General features: G+C 38.9%; 1 protein-coding gene and 1 pseudogene across 1 annotated transcript in view; one reads left to right on the forward strand and one right to left on the reverse strand.

Annotated features, from left to right (window-relative positions):
* LOC101638954 (interleukin-1 receptor accessory protein-like 1) overlaps positions 1-13,079 on the forward strand; it is a 1,156,451-nt gene that overhangs the window by 410,239 nt on the left and 733,133 nt on the right. The gene's annotated exons all lie outside the window — the stretch shown is intronic.
* Positions 1,149-1,261, reverse strand: LOC115872682 (annotated as a pseudogene).

The raw sequence follows: 13,079 nt of genomic DNA on the forward strand, positions 1-13,079 counted from the left end.
CACCACCAACCACCACCACCACCAACAACAACAAAAACAATAACAACCTAAATAAATAAAAATCCTTTTGCCTTGAGCAATATACTTAAATTGGAAGGGGTAAAAATCACAAACAATCCCCCCTTCGTTCAATTTCAGTTCAGCGTTTTACCTCCTTGGGCAGCTAACCCTTTAAGATGAATTTGCTGTGTCTGCGGATGGCTTCAAGCCTTCACAAGCCACGGACCTGGCATAACACCAGAGGCTTGCTCTTGCTTTTATTTTACATCCTTGCGTTCATTGTCTATAGAATTCTCATTGATTTCCATGTACCTTTCATATGGGCCCAAGCAGCAATATTATTCTATCAGGGATGCTGGGACTCATACAAAAGTGATAAAGCAACTGTTAAGCACGTGTGTCCTGGTGAGACTTCCTTTTCCTTCATACCAGGAAGTCATGTAGTAAAGGCATATCATAAAGAGTACTGCTAGAAATAGAATTTCCTCAGCAAGAAGTGTGTGAAAAGAATTGTTTTCTTAACAATTCAGTCATTGATTTGATCCATGTGCATTTAGTGCCTCAACTTTTGGCATACTGAGGTCAGGCTATGAAAGTCTTACATAACCACTGCGATTCCTTGGGAAGGGGGAAGCAGTCAGGCTGCCTAACAACCCAGGTAGTACAATCATATTAAGGTAATTAAGCCACAATGCCTGGCTTTTCAAAAATCCAACCACATATGGAGAGAGACAAACCCAATCCCTAGTATTTACACTGGCCAAACTGTGTCGGCTCTACTTTGGGGAGGGAAGGGGCATATGGTTGAGCTTTGTGTTTTGAAGCCTTTGTTTATTAGTCACTTGCACTCTTTTCTTTCTTCTTCTCCCTCCAATTCACTGACAAAAGTAGAATTCGCAAGAAGCTTGCCTTGAGGTGTTCCGATGCCATTTACAACTGGGAAGAGCTGGTGGCTTAGTGTGCCAAATGTTGGTGCTGGAAGGCAAACTGTAATTTCGTGAACAATTCATAACCACGCGAATAGTGACTGCATTGTCTTCCTGCTGCAGCTTTGCAAAATGGTGGTCCTTTGCCAGCTCCGCTCCTTCCCATGTGTCCGTTGTTCATGGGTAGTCTTTCGTGAGCGAGGCTGTGGTGGAAATTTTTTTTTAAATATGGAACGCTTCACGAATTTGTGTGTCATCCTTGCCCAGGGGCCATGCTAATCTTCTCTGTATCGTTCCATTTTTTTTTTTAGTATATGTGCTGCCGAAGCGAGCACGCTGTGGTGGAAATTATTGTTCGGTGTATCAATTAACCACATTCAAAAGTTATTTAGATACAACCGTATATTAAGACGGTTTGAATGCTGTTTTATCCTTTTAGTGTTATCATCTGATTAATAAAAAAAGATATATCAAACTGATCAAGGATCTCAACCACGTACTAGGACAAGTACAGCTCATTTGAGAAATCATCTTGCAAAATGCCACCACCACTACCCCAGGCCTCTGCACATAGTTCTCATTCCCTTAAGCATGGTCTCTTTCTGCTACACCTATCATGGGTGGTAGTTTTTGGCTGGCTCACACCAGCTAGACAGAACCGACACCTAAATTTGTGTTGATTTCAGAGGAGACCCGTTTGTTCACATGATGCTTGCAATCAGGGTTCTCTCTAAGCTTGGCTTTGGGGCAGCCACTGAATGTGGACATCCCTTTTGGAAATGTTCATCTACGCAACGGCAGTGTTCTGATATGTTGAAATAATAAAATACCTTCCGGGATATCTTCTTTTATATAATGAAGGTAGCCATTTGGGCAGTGAACTAGTTGTGAAAATCTTTGAATCCCATCCCTGCCTGTAAGTCATTTAACTATGGTAAAGGAAGCTTTCGTTGTGACCACAAGCAATTCTCACCAACTGGGAACCCTTTGAATGGTTTTCCACCCAGCGAGGTAAACGGAGGAGGTAATTCCTTTTTGCCAGCTGGAGTTTGGTTACAGTTCCACTCTTGGGGTTGTCCCGTAAGTTGCAAATCTTCTCCAAGTCTCCAGCTCTAGAATCTGTTCTCTTTCTAGCCTCTCTGTGTCAGGGATTTCTTTGTTCTCAAGGCTTCGCTGACAATTTGAGTAGCGGATTCGTAAGCACCTTGTTGGCACCATGCTTGAGGTCTCCAGCCTGAGGTTGAGCGACAGGGTGAAAATCACCGGTTCTTTGGCTAGATATTGTCATGTGTATGTGAAAGTGTTACTACACAGGCATGGACCACCTTGATCTATCAGACAAAAGATGACCAATCCTTATCTGTTGAAGAGGAACCAAAATCCTTCACCCGGAAGCATATGTTCACACATTTTCAGTTGTACAAAAGAACAAAAAGTGTTTTGTTTGTTTTTTACAAAGACAAGTGTTTTGTGCCTGGTGAGAAGGGTTGGGGATCGATGGTCTTTGGATGTCTCTGTCTTCACTTACGGTGTGTGGCTTCTGGCATCATTTTCTCAGATTTTGCTAAGGGCTGTGTGGCCAGACAGTATGCCCTTTGCTTATAAAGAGAGAGGGGGGTTGTGTTTCCTTTACAAGAGTTACTTAGAATGTAATTATGAATGTCTTTTATGCAACAACTTTTTTTATAAACCCTACATGTATAATGAGAACCTTGTAGATGGGCTTTTAATCTCTTAGATGATTTCAGGATGTTCTCAGAAAACTGACAACCCTAAGTCAAGAGCTATTAGATCCATAAGCCGTTAGTTAATTATTACTGTATGAAAGTATTAGTTAGCTAATGAAGTGTACATTATTGTTGATTTGCGGGGTGTAAATTCAAAGTGACACCAGGTATAATGAGTTTATGAGAAGCGAGTCTGGAGGTCAGATACATGGCTCATTGTATGAAAGTCCCTATCCTTCCATTGACTTCCTGTAGCATTGGACTAACAAGGTTTGCCTTAGAGCACTACAATGAGGAGAACATGAGAAAAAATACATGTAAGGAGTTTATAGTCATCAGGGGCAATCTTTAATAAATCATAGTATCTCTGTAACACACCTTATTATGAGTTAAACATGCAGAAGGAAAGTAAAGTTTGAATTTGCAATGACTATGGAACTAGTCTTCAAATTTTAACCTTATGTGAAAAAAATCAAATACCCCCAATCTACACATAAACAAATTTATATGTATGTGTATATTTACATGTATACATGCATACACGTGTAAGACAACACCAAACCAGCAATAGTGGTGACATTCTTTTTACTTCCTCTTTTTTTTTCTTTTTGCTTCTTTGCATGTCTCTTTAGAGGTGATTGACTGTTATGTATTAGGGGTGTTATGTGCTTTTATTGAAGAGCGTATTGATTTAAAAGAATTGATTTTAACAATGCAACAATTGAATTATTTACTTTCTATCAGAAAAGCCTTCTATCTATCTAACCATTCATCCATCATAAGAAAATCCTAAGCAATGTTAACTTAAAGGTTAAAAATTCAAATACACACAGAGGAGCCTGGGAAACCGGCCTGGCCACATATTTCTAAAAATGGTGCCCTCCATAAGGCACTCAGTTCTACTCTGGTACCTATGTGATCAGCCTGAGTGGGAATCAGCTAGACAGCACCTTGTGATAATAACTACCATGTTCACGTCTCTGCGGAGATCTCAAATTTCTCAATATTCCAATCACAAATTCCTAGGCAATACATCTAATGGGCTTCCCAGCCAGTAGACTAGATCATCTTGAGTTAATGGTCTGTGGGTTGTTTGATCATCTCTGGTTAGTTATTATATGGGCATCTATTTTATGTGCAGGGCCAGGCAGTTATGCCTTCTGTTGTGCGTAGGCATCACTGTGAGTCAGAATGGGCTTGATGGTACCTAATAACAGCAATATAATGGCTCCCTTCTTCCAGGAATTCTGTCAAACCTAAACCCAAGTCCACTGCCATCAAATTGATTCTGACTCATCCTGACCCTATAAGAAAACTGCCCTTTGGATTTTCAGGGTTGTGGATCTTGTCAGAATTAAAAGCCTTTCCACACAGTGGGTTCCGACAGCTGGCCTTTCCATGAACAGCCCAGACTTCCATATTTTCACATAGTCAGAGCACAATTCATATGCAGATGAAGTAGCCATATGAAATACTAAAGGGGAAATCAATGGAATTAACATTTTTACCACGGAAATTATTGAAATCACAACTATAGAATCCTTGGAGAAAGCATAGTGTTTCTTGCAGTGAAACAGAATTTCACAAGGAGGGAATGAACAGGACTTTCTAGGGGAAATGTATATAGTGTATTATATTCATATCCATTGGAAGCACCTTGAGCTGTATGATGAATATCTTACTTTACACATTATTGTTGTATTGTGCTATAACTTTGATAATTCTATCATATAATAATTTAAATCTCCAAGGTTTTGAACTCCTAGCACCATCTAGTTTTGTCCGGTTATGAACAACTCATTGATTATTTTCATATCTTAATCAGCTCTTCAAATTTAGAAATAGATAGATTGTAGACTTTAAACTTATATCACTCTCAAATTTGAACAGCAGAAGGAATAAAAATTACTAAACATTAACCAAGAAAAAGAAAATCTTAAACCAACTGCCTTTGAATTAATTCTGGTTCATCGCGGATTCCTTCCATCCTAAGAGGGAAAGTCAAAGAGTATGGCAGCAAAATCCCAGAAACATTTATTGAACAAAAGTGTTAAAATGCCCAGATATTGTTTCACCACATATCCTCCATCTATGTGTTTATATCCCAGAGTAATTTGTCATACTAGAGGGCTCAGATCATGTTCCTCTTTAATATTCTGTGTGTGTGTGTGTGTGTGTGTGTGTGTGTGTGTGAGTGGGGGAAGCAAAAGTAGTCTGAAGAGGCAAGAGTAGGACTCTAGGATCAATCGGGTAATGTTTCTGAACAACATTCTCTTTGAACATTCCTTCCTATCGTTGAAGAATGAACAGGTGCATGGGACTAATAAACAAATATGTTGATAGGCCAATTTCCTGTTTTGTTTTCTCGCCAATGTCTTCATCATAAGCATCTAGGATCGCCTTGTATCCTTTGAGAAATTTGATTCAAGATCACACCTTTGGGATTACCAAAAGTAGCCACTATAACCTTTTGAGCTGACTTCTCTGCCTCGAAGTGGGCCAGCAGCTCCCCGCGGAAAGCACTGTTTGCCTTGTTTGACTGGATCTTTCATGAAGGCATTTAATGAGAGTAAGACAAGTGCATTACTGAGAGAATGTACCTGCAGCCAGGCACTAATCACAGAGACCAGCTTTTCAACATCAGTTGTTTGGAATGAACCCCTCTGTACATGAAATGAAACCCTAGAAGCACTACTGTCTCACTTACCCTTGGACTTTGGCTTGTCAAGACCCCACATACCATAAGGTCAAGCCACCTAGTTCAGAGCATATGCTGTAGCGAGGAGGAAGTCTTAAAACAGAGCTTACATCTGTTTCAAAGTAGACCTTGCTGGGTGTAAAACTGGTACAAATTTACATGCATTTAATTTTTGATGATTTTCAAGCCTGGGTTCAGTTATTTACCAAAATCTACAGAGAAAAATGTATGTTTGTAATTAATTTGGGCATTCCAGACCATTTGCTGTACCATTAAATTTTGCTCTTTCTCACCCCGACTTCCTGAATTTTCATCTTCAAGATACTAGCTTTCTAGTCTCAGTCTCAAGAGGGTTGGAGATGTAAATTGAGTTATCCAAGCAAGACATTAAATTTCCAGGCATTGTTACAAGCCAGCTTGCCTTTACATAGAACTACTTTCATTCAGTGTAGGCATTTTTACCCAGTCTTTAGAATCTTTTGAACATAATACTTGATTGACCACCTACTGACTTCCTAATCCCATCTATTCATGTGCTTTACTTTCTGTGATGATGTTTGTTAGGTTTATAATCTTGAATGGCTTTAGGAGGCTAGGTGAAAAAATGTAGCTATTAGACTGCCACAGCAGTAGTTTCAGCTATTTTTCTCCGTAGAGTTAATTTCCTTATAAAGTGGGGTTGTTTTATTCTCAGGTATTCAGGAATACAAACTTTGTACTGTAGCACTATATATTTGGGGCTTTGGCTAGACACAGTTTTTGCTTATTTCAAAACCATTTCCATTCATCTTTAAAACCTTTTATTTAATTTTCTTTTTACCAACAAATATATAAACATAGAAATTAATAAACACATAAACAAGTTTCACTCTTTTATAAAAAGTTAGAAAATAACCAAATGGGTGCACCAAGGGTAGCTTGATAATTCAATCAAAATATAAATTAATTGGACCGATATTGTCTATTGTCTATCAAGCCCATGCTAATTACACCTGAAGATACACTTTCATCTTTCAGCTAGTCTAAAGAAACTTGACTTGCAAGATTCTTAATGTAACTCCCTACAAATTTTTAAGCCTAAGTAACTTTTACTATCAGAACAATGAAAATACGTTTCTCTAAGCCTATAGGTGTGAAATGAATGCACCAGTAACATTGGAGTTACCAGCCCTTTTATTGGAAAACCAATTCGAATAATTTCTATAAATTATTCATTTGCAATGTGAATTTACCTTCAAATATTACCAGGTCTCTATATATCTATATATAAGGAAAAGGAAATCTGTCTTTGAAAAAGTATATCCTTCGTGCCTCCTAAAGGCACAGGTGGCGAGACTTCATCTTATAAATTTTGAATATATTGTGGGAAGGACATCATATTTAGTACAGTAGAGTGGCAACGGGAAAGATGAAGATGCTCAATGGGATGCATTAATACAGTGGCTGAAACAATGACCTCAAGCATAGGAAAAATTAAGAGGATGGCACAGGACCGGCCAATATTTTGTTCTGTTGTGCATAGAGTTGCTATGGGTCAGAAACAACTTTATGGCTTCTAACAAAACTATATACATTTCAAGGGAGTCCCATTGGTGAATGGTTTGAAACCACCAGTTACTCTCACAGAGAAAGATGTATCCAGTAATATTTGTAAAGCATGAAGCCTTGCAAACCCTCTGGGAAGTTCTTCTCCGCCCTTTATGGTTTCCATGAGTCAGAATGGACTTAATGGTAACAGTTTATTATTCCTTTCAGCCAACACATTTTTCCCAGCCACATAGCTCCAATCTATATCTATATCTATACATGCCTGTTGCATATTTCTATGTGTTATGCATATTCAACTCCCCCATATTTCCACTCTGAGGTGTGGAGTTTTAAGTGAAAACGGGAAAGAGCACTATTAAATTTTTCATTTACTTAAGACACGCTGCTTTTCTAGATTAAATAAATCTCTTAAGACATGTTTTTTTATGCGTTTCCCTGGCAGGAGTGATAGATGGCCCATTTCTCATTCATCTCAGTAACTAACTACTGCCAACTGCAGAATTATATTGTTCTTACAAAGCAAAAATTGTTTGTATAGGCAAGGTTTTGTTCTCTGTCTTATCTTTACCCCTAACTGTTCCATGAAGTTTTTATAATGTACCAAGTAACTGGAAAATTCAGATATTTCCCCTCCCCATTGAAGCAGAATACTTTGATGAAAAGAAGTAATGGTTTTGACTTAAATAAATTCTGAATTCTTGATGAAACACTCCTTTGGAATCCAAGGGAGTTTGTTGCCATTGCTACTCAAGGCTTTTAAAAAATCTCTAGCAGGTAATCTATAAATCCCAATGACATACAAGAGCAAGACAAGGACTGCAGGTGCTTAGGTACTATGATATCATTAGCAATAATCAATGCTTGGCTGTGTTTTCTCACTGATACACGGATAGAGTACCAAATTATTGGGCAATGTTAGATCTTACTTATACTGAGCTCATTAGTCTTGGAAGAATTCATGAATCATTTAGGCTTCGAAGAAAAATGTAACCTAGCATTTGGCAGAACAATCAATGAGACATCAGTACAAGGATGTGGGTAGGTTTGAAGAATAAGGTAAAGAGAACATACAGGTTTGAGCATAGTTTTTCATGGACCTACTTGTGTTTGGGAAGGGAGAGGGGTTTGAGGCAGTCTGAGGCCATACTGGCGTGTGTACAAAAAGGAACGCTAACTGCAAAGGCAGCAATGCAAAGCTACTCAGGAGTGGGGTCTGGGGTGAGGTGGCATACTTCTGTCAAGATACGTACACTCAGAAACTCTCTAAGACAGTTTTAGTCCATAACATAGGCTCTCTGTGTGTCAGAATTGATTCCAGGGCAGTGGATTTTTTGGGTAGTGGTTGCCAACATACCCATAAGCAAAAACAAAGTGCTCTGAAATTTAATATATATGAAAGTATGTGCTTGTCTGTGTGTGTGTGAGTAGTCTGGAACCATTTAAAGTTTCAATTGCTCCAGAGAGCATAATAAGTGAACTTCACACCTAATTGGTAGCCACATCCTATTGATTCTTTCTCCAAATTATATCTTGTGTCTTCGCTCCTTTTCATACCCACTGCAGGTAGCTAATTTCAAAGCCACTTATATTTTTCGGTTCAATTATTGTATTAGTAATAATAATAATAATGTCAAAATTCCTGCCATTTTTCAAATCCATTCTTCACAGTGTGTCAGGGGAGTCTTAAAGCAACCATTGCCTAGTTTTAAAACAGTCCAGGGTTTCCCTTTGCCTACTCAATGCAATCCAAAGTGTTTAACATGGATTTTAAATCCTTACTTTTAGTGTTTATTGTCATTTCATAAGAAACTTGTACTTTTAGGTACATATCATGATTGGTGCCCCCTGCCCCTCCAAATTCCTTTGGAAATGGGATATTGCTATCTTGTACTTTGAAGATATGACAAGAAATCTGATAGGTTAAACATTCCCGTGATCAAAGTGCAGGCAAAGGAGAGACACATAATTTAAAATGTGTCCTGTGCCTATAGAGCACATGGATTTATATACATATATGTACCGTGGTTCCCTTAACTTGAGCCCATGCCACTGTTGTTGTTTTTAGTGCCCATGCTAGCCTGCTTGCCCATCTGATCCACATTCAGACCCGCTCTGCTGGCATGCTAGCGTTCCTTCATTGATTTCCCACCCCAACCATCTTCTTCCTTGTGTCTGTCGTCCTTTTTCATTTAGATGGCATCAAATTCGGATCAGATATTAGTCTCTGATGCCTGTTTCATGCTCATGACTGGCCCCAGAGCACATGATTCATATTCCTATTGCTGTACCCTCCAATTTTATTGTACTTATTAATGTTCACATTTAAAAGTTACCATGACTTCTTTAGATGAGACCACTTGTCTTGTTTTACTTAGCATGGCACATGGCATAGGTGCTCACAATCAGAGCCCATCATCCCACTCCAATAAAACTCACTGCCATTGAGTTGATCCTGACTCATTAGAACCCCTATAGAACAGGGTAGAACTGCCCCGCATGAGTTTCTGAGGATGTAAACCTCTAGAGAGCACAAAGCCTCATGTGTCTCCCTCAGAGCAACTGGTGGGTTCAAACTGCTGACCTTGTTACCCCTGCACCGGACCTATCATCGTTGCTCATAAACACTTGTTGAATGAATTATTGAGTGAATGGACGAATGGTACACTTTTACGTCTCAGTTCATTACCTTATGACAAGTGCATTGTATTATACACACTTAATTGTTTTTCTAAATCATTTCTGAAAACTGCACTAAAAATATATTCATGCTGGTTAATAGTATGGTGCATATGTGCTGAAATTGGTGATTCCTAAGATTATTTCCTGTCCAAACACTGCAGCTGGATATTTGTAATTTTCCCAATATAACTCATCAGCTTGATTGCAAAGGAAATCGTAATTCCAGAATTGAGTAGACCAGAGATGCTTGATTGGGACCTTCTGTGACTGATGGTAGGTATGCCAACTTAGGACTAGACTCATAAGTCAGCATTACTTTCTTTTCTGCTCTTCACAGCAGAGTCTTTGACTCAAATTTTTCAGAGGTTTCATAAAAATGTAAATCCCACAGGGCGCAATATAGCAACAATGAAAAATACAACTTTCCTCTAGTTCCTAAATGCTTCCTCCTCCCCACTATCATGATCCCAAATCTACCTTGCAACTCTGGCTAGACCACAGGATGTACCCTGGTACAGATAGTAACTGGAAACAGAGGGAATCCAAGGCAGATGATCCCTTCAGGACCAGTGGCGTGAGTGGCGATACTGGGAGGGTAAAGGGAGGGTGGGGTAGAAAGGGGGAACCAATTACAAGGATCTACATGTGTCCTCTTCCCTGGGGGATGGACAACAGAAAAGCGGGTGATGGGAGATGTCAGACAGGGCAAGATATGACAAAATAATAATTTACATATTATCAAGGGCTCATGAGGAAGGGGGGAGCGGGGAGGGAGGGAGAAAAAAAAGAGGACCTGATGCCAGGGGTTTAAGTGGAGAGCAAATGTTTTGAGAATGATGAAGGCAATGAATGTACAAATGTGATTTACACAATTAATGTGTGTATGGATTGTGATAAGAGTTGTATGAGCCCCTAATAAAACTAATAAAATAAATAAATAAAATACATAAATAAATAAATGTCATTATTTAAAATAACGTGAATCCTGTAAATTCAGTGATTCTCTGTAACTTTATAGAGCCCATAACTTCAAGTTTATACTGATTGCTGTACAACCATAGCTATTTTTTAAAAAAAAAAACACTGTTTTACCTGATTAGCTTCTGGTTTGTTTATTCAAAAACAATTTTAGGTGTACTCTGTGAAAACGGTTTAGGCAAGGTGAGCCAAATTTTTCCCCTAATTTTGGAGAAACAGGCAGTGTATCTCTGGTTTAGTTTCTTGACCAGAAAATAAAGGATTTTTTAGAAAATTGAACCAGAATTCTCTGGATAGAATCTAAATTTGTTTTATGATTACACTATAATCAGTGAGGTAATTATATCATTTCACTTAAACATAAATTTCTTCCGGACCAACTATGCATCTGCAAAGGGGAACAAGTGATGAGAATACAATAGTACCATTGTTATACATACATTGGAATGTACTAAATATTGAATCTATAGGTCACGGCACCATTCTGACATAGCGATAGGAATTTGGGGCCTATCATCATCACCACGGTGATGTTTAAAACAATGGACTGGGTTAGGTTATCCAAGCAGTGGGTGGAGACGAAGAAAATAAGAGGTCCAAGAGCTAAGTCTTGGGGCATCTCAACATTCAGAACCCTAGATGATGAGCTGGATCTGTTCAAAGAGCTTAAGAAATGGTGGTTAGAGAAGTAAGAAGAAACCACAGAGAAAAGTGAAGAAGCTCAGAAATGAGCATTGGGCAAACTTTTCCACAAAAAGGGCAAGTAACAACTAGTTTGTTTTTTATAGGCCAGAAATGCAAGCTCTTTCTTGGCACCACACAACTCTACTTTCTTTGCATTAAACAAGGTAATAAATAAGTGTACAAAATGATGTGATCATTGTTTTTTTTATTTATGAAACAGACACCAGGTTTGATGCGGGTCACAGGCAGTAGTTGGCGGGCCCCTGTTCAAGTCATAAGAACAAACTGATAGAATCAAGGAGGAAAGAATTGTTGATTGTACCAGATGCTGCAAATGTGGCACACAATATGAGACCTAACAATTGACCATTAGATTTAGCAGCTAGGCAGCCTTTAACGGAGCTTGATGCCACCGGTTTTAATGGCATGTTAGGAGTGAAAGTATAATTGAAAGAGAGATTTGGGTCAAGTGGGAATTCAGAGAATTGTAGGCAATCTCAAGTGCTAAGAAAAACAAAACAAGTTTCACTTTTAAGGGGAACTAAGCAAGAGAGTTATAACTGTGGGTGGGAAATGGGGTCAAGGGAGGATATTTTTAAGATGGGAAAATAATAGCAAAAAATACTCATGGGAATGGCCCAGAAGAGAGGGAGAAATTGATGATGCAGGAGAGTGGGGATAATTGCTAGAGGAATGTCCATGAGTAGGCGAGAGGGGATGGATTCTAGAACATAGAAGGCGTGGCCTTTAATAGGAATGAAGGTTGTTGATCCATAAAATGGGCAAAAGACAGGAAAGAAGACATGCAGACGGGCATGATTGTGGGCATGTGGGCCGATGTGGTGGCGGGACTGGGGAGCAGTTCTACTGATGGCTTCAATTTTCTCAGATAAATGAGCAGCAAAGTCATCTACGAAGGCAGAAGAAAGAGGAGTGGCATAGGTTTGAGAAGTGAGAATCAAATAGCCACCTAATGGGAAGTTCTCAAAATTTGCTGTGCATTCAAATTACCAGAAGTTTCACTGGAGAACCCTAGTGCCCTGTTTACAACTAAGATCAATTAAACCAGAATCTTGGATTAGGTGCCAGGCATCAATGCTTTGGTGTTAAATGACTCCATACGTGTGAGGACCACTGATCAAGAGTAGGCGTCATCTAAGAAATGATACATGATGGCTGTGTAGCACTAAGAGACAAGTTGAGACTAGTTGCCATGATTTGAAAGTGCAACTAACACAAATTACTATGTGTATTCTTCTAGAATATTCAGCAGCATAATAACGATCAAAGAATCATTCGCAAGTTATTTGTAACCTGGGTTTAAGATTTATCAAGTGAGTATGAGAAGTGGGAGCGGGCGGGGTGTCAACAGTATGTGCAAGAAAATGATTACAATGATACATGTGGAGCTTGTGCTTGGTAACAAGCAAAATGCTCTCATGGAGTGTGGAAGAGATGGTGAAAAGCTGATGGGATGGCTGGAGATGCTTGATAAGATCAAAGACTTGTTGGGTCTGAGGAAAGTCCTGGGAATTTATTACATAGTCATAAGAAAGATGGATGCTTCCAGTTGAATTTAGAACAAAATCTACAACATGACCATGAGATCCAGTGGCTAAAACAGGGTTGAGGACAAAATTTCTGGCTTGAAGGACTTCAACTAATTGCTGGGTCAAATGGAGAGAGAATAGGTATTTAAAGTACCACCAATTATGGCTAGAGTCCTAGATTGGAGACTATAACAGGCAATATATTCCGGGAATGTGAGACTACCAGCATTTCACCTACCTATTTTCTCAGACAGTATTTTGACCTTTAATATCCTTTTTTTTTTTTTTT

This window comes from Echinops telfairi, unplaced genomic scaffold, assembly GCF_000313985.2.
Source record: "Echinops telfairi isolate 266 unplaced genomic scaffold, ASM31398v2 ScPeMD7_7436;HRSCAF=8474, whole genome shotgun sequence".
Lineage (NCBI taxonomy): Eukaryota > Metazoa > Chordata > Mammalia > Afrosoricida > Tenrecidae > Echinops > Echinops telfairi.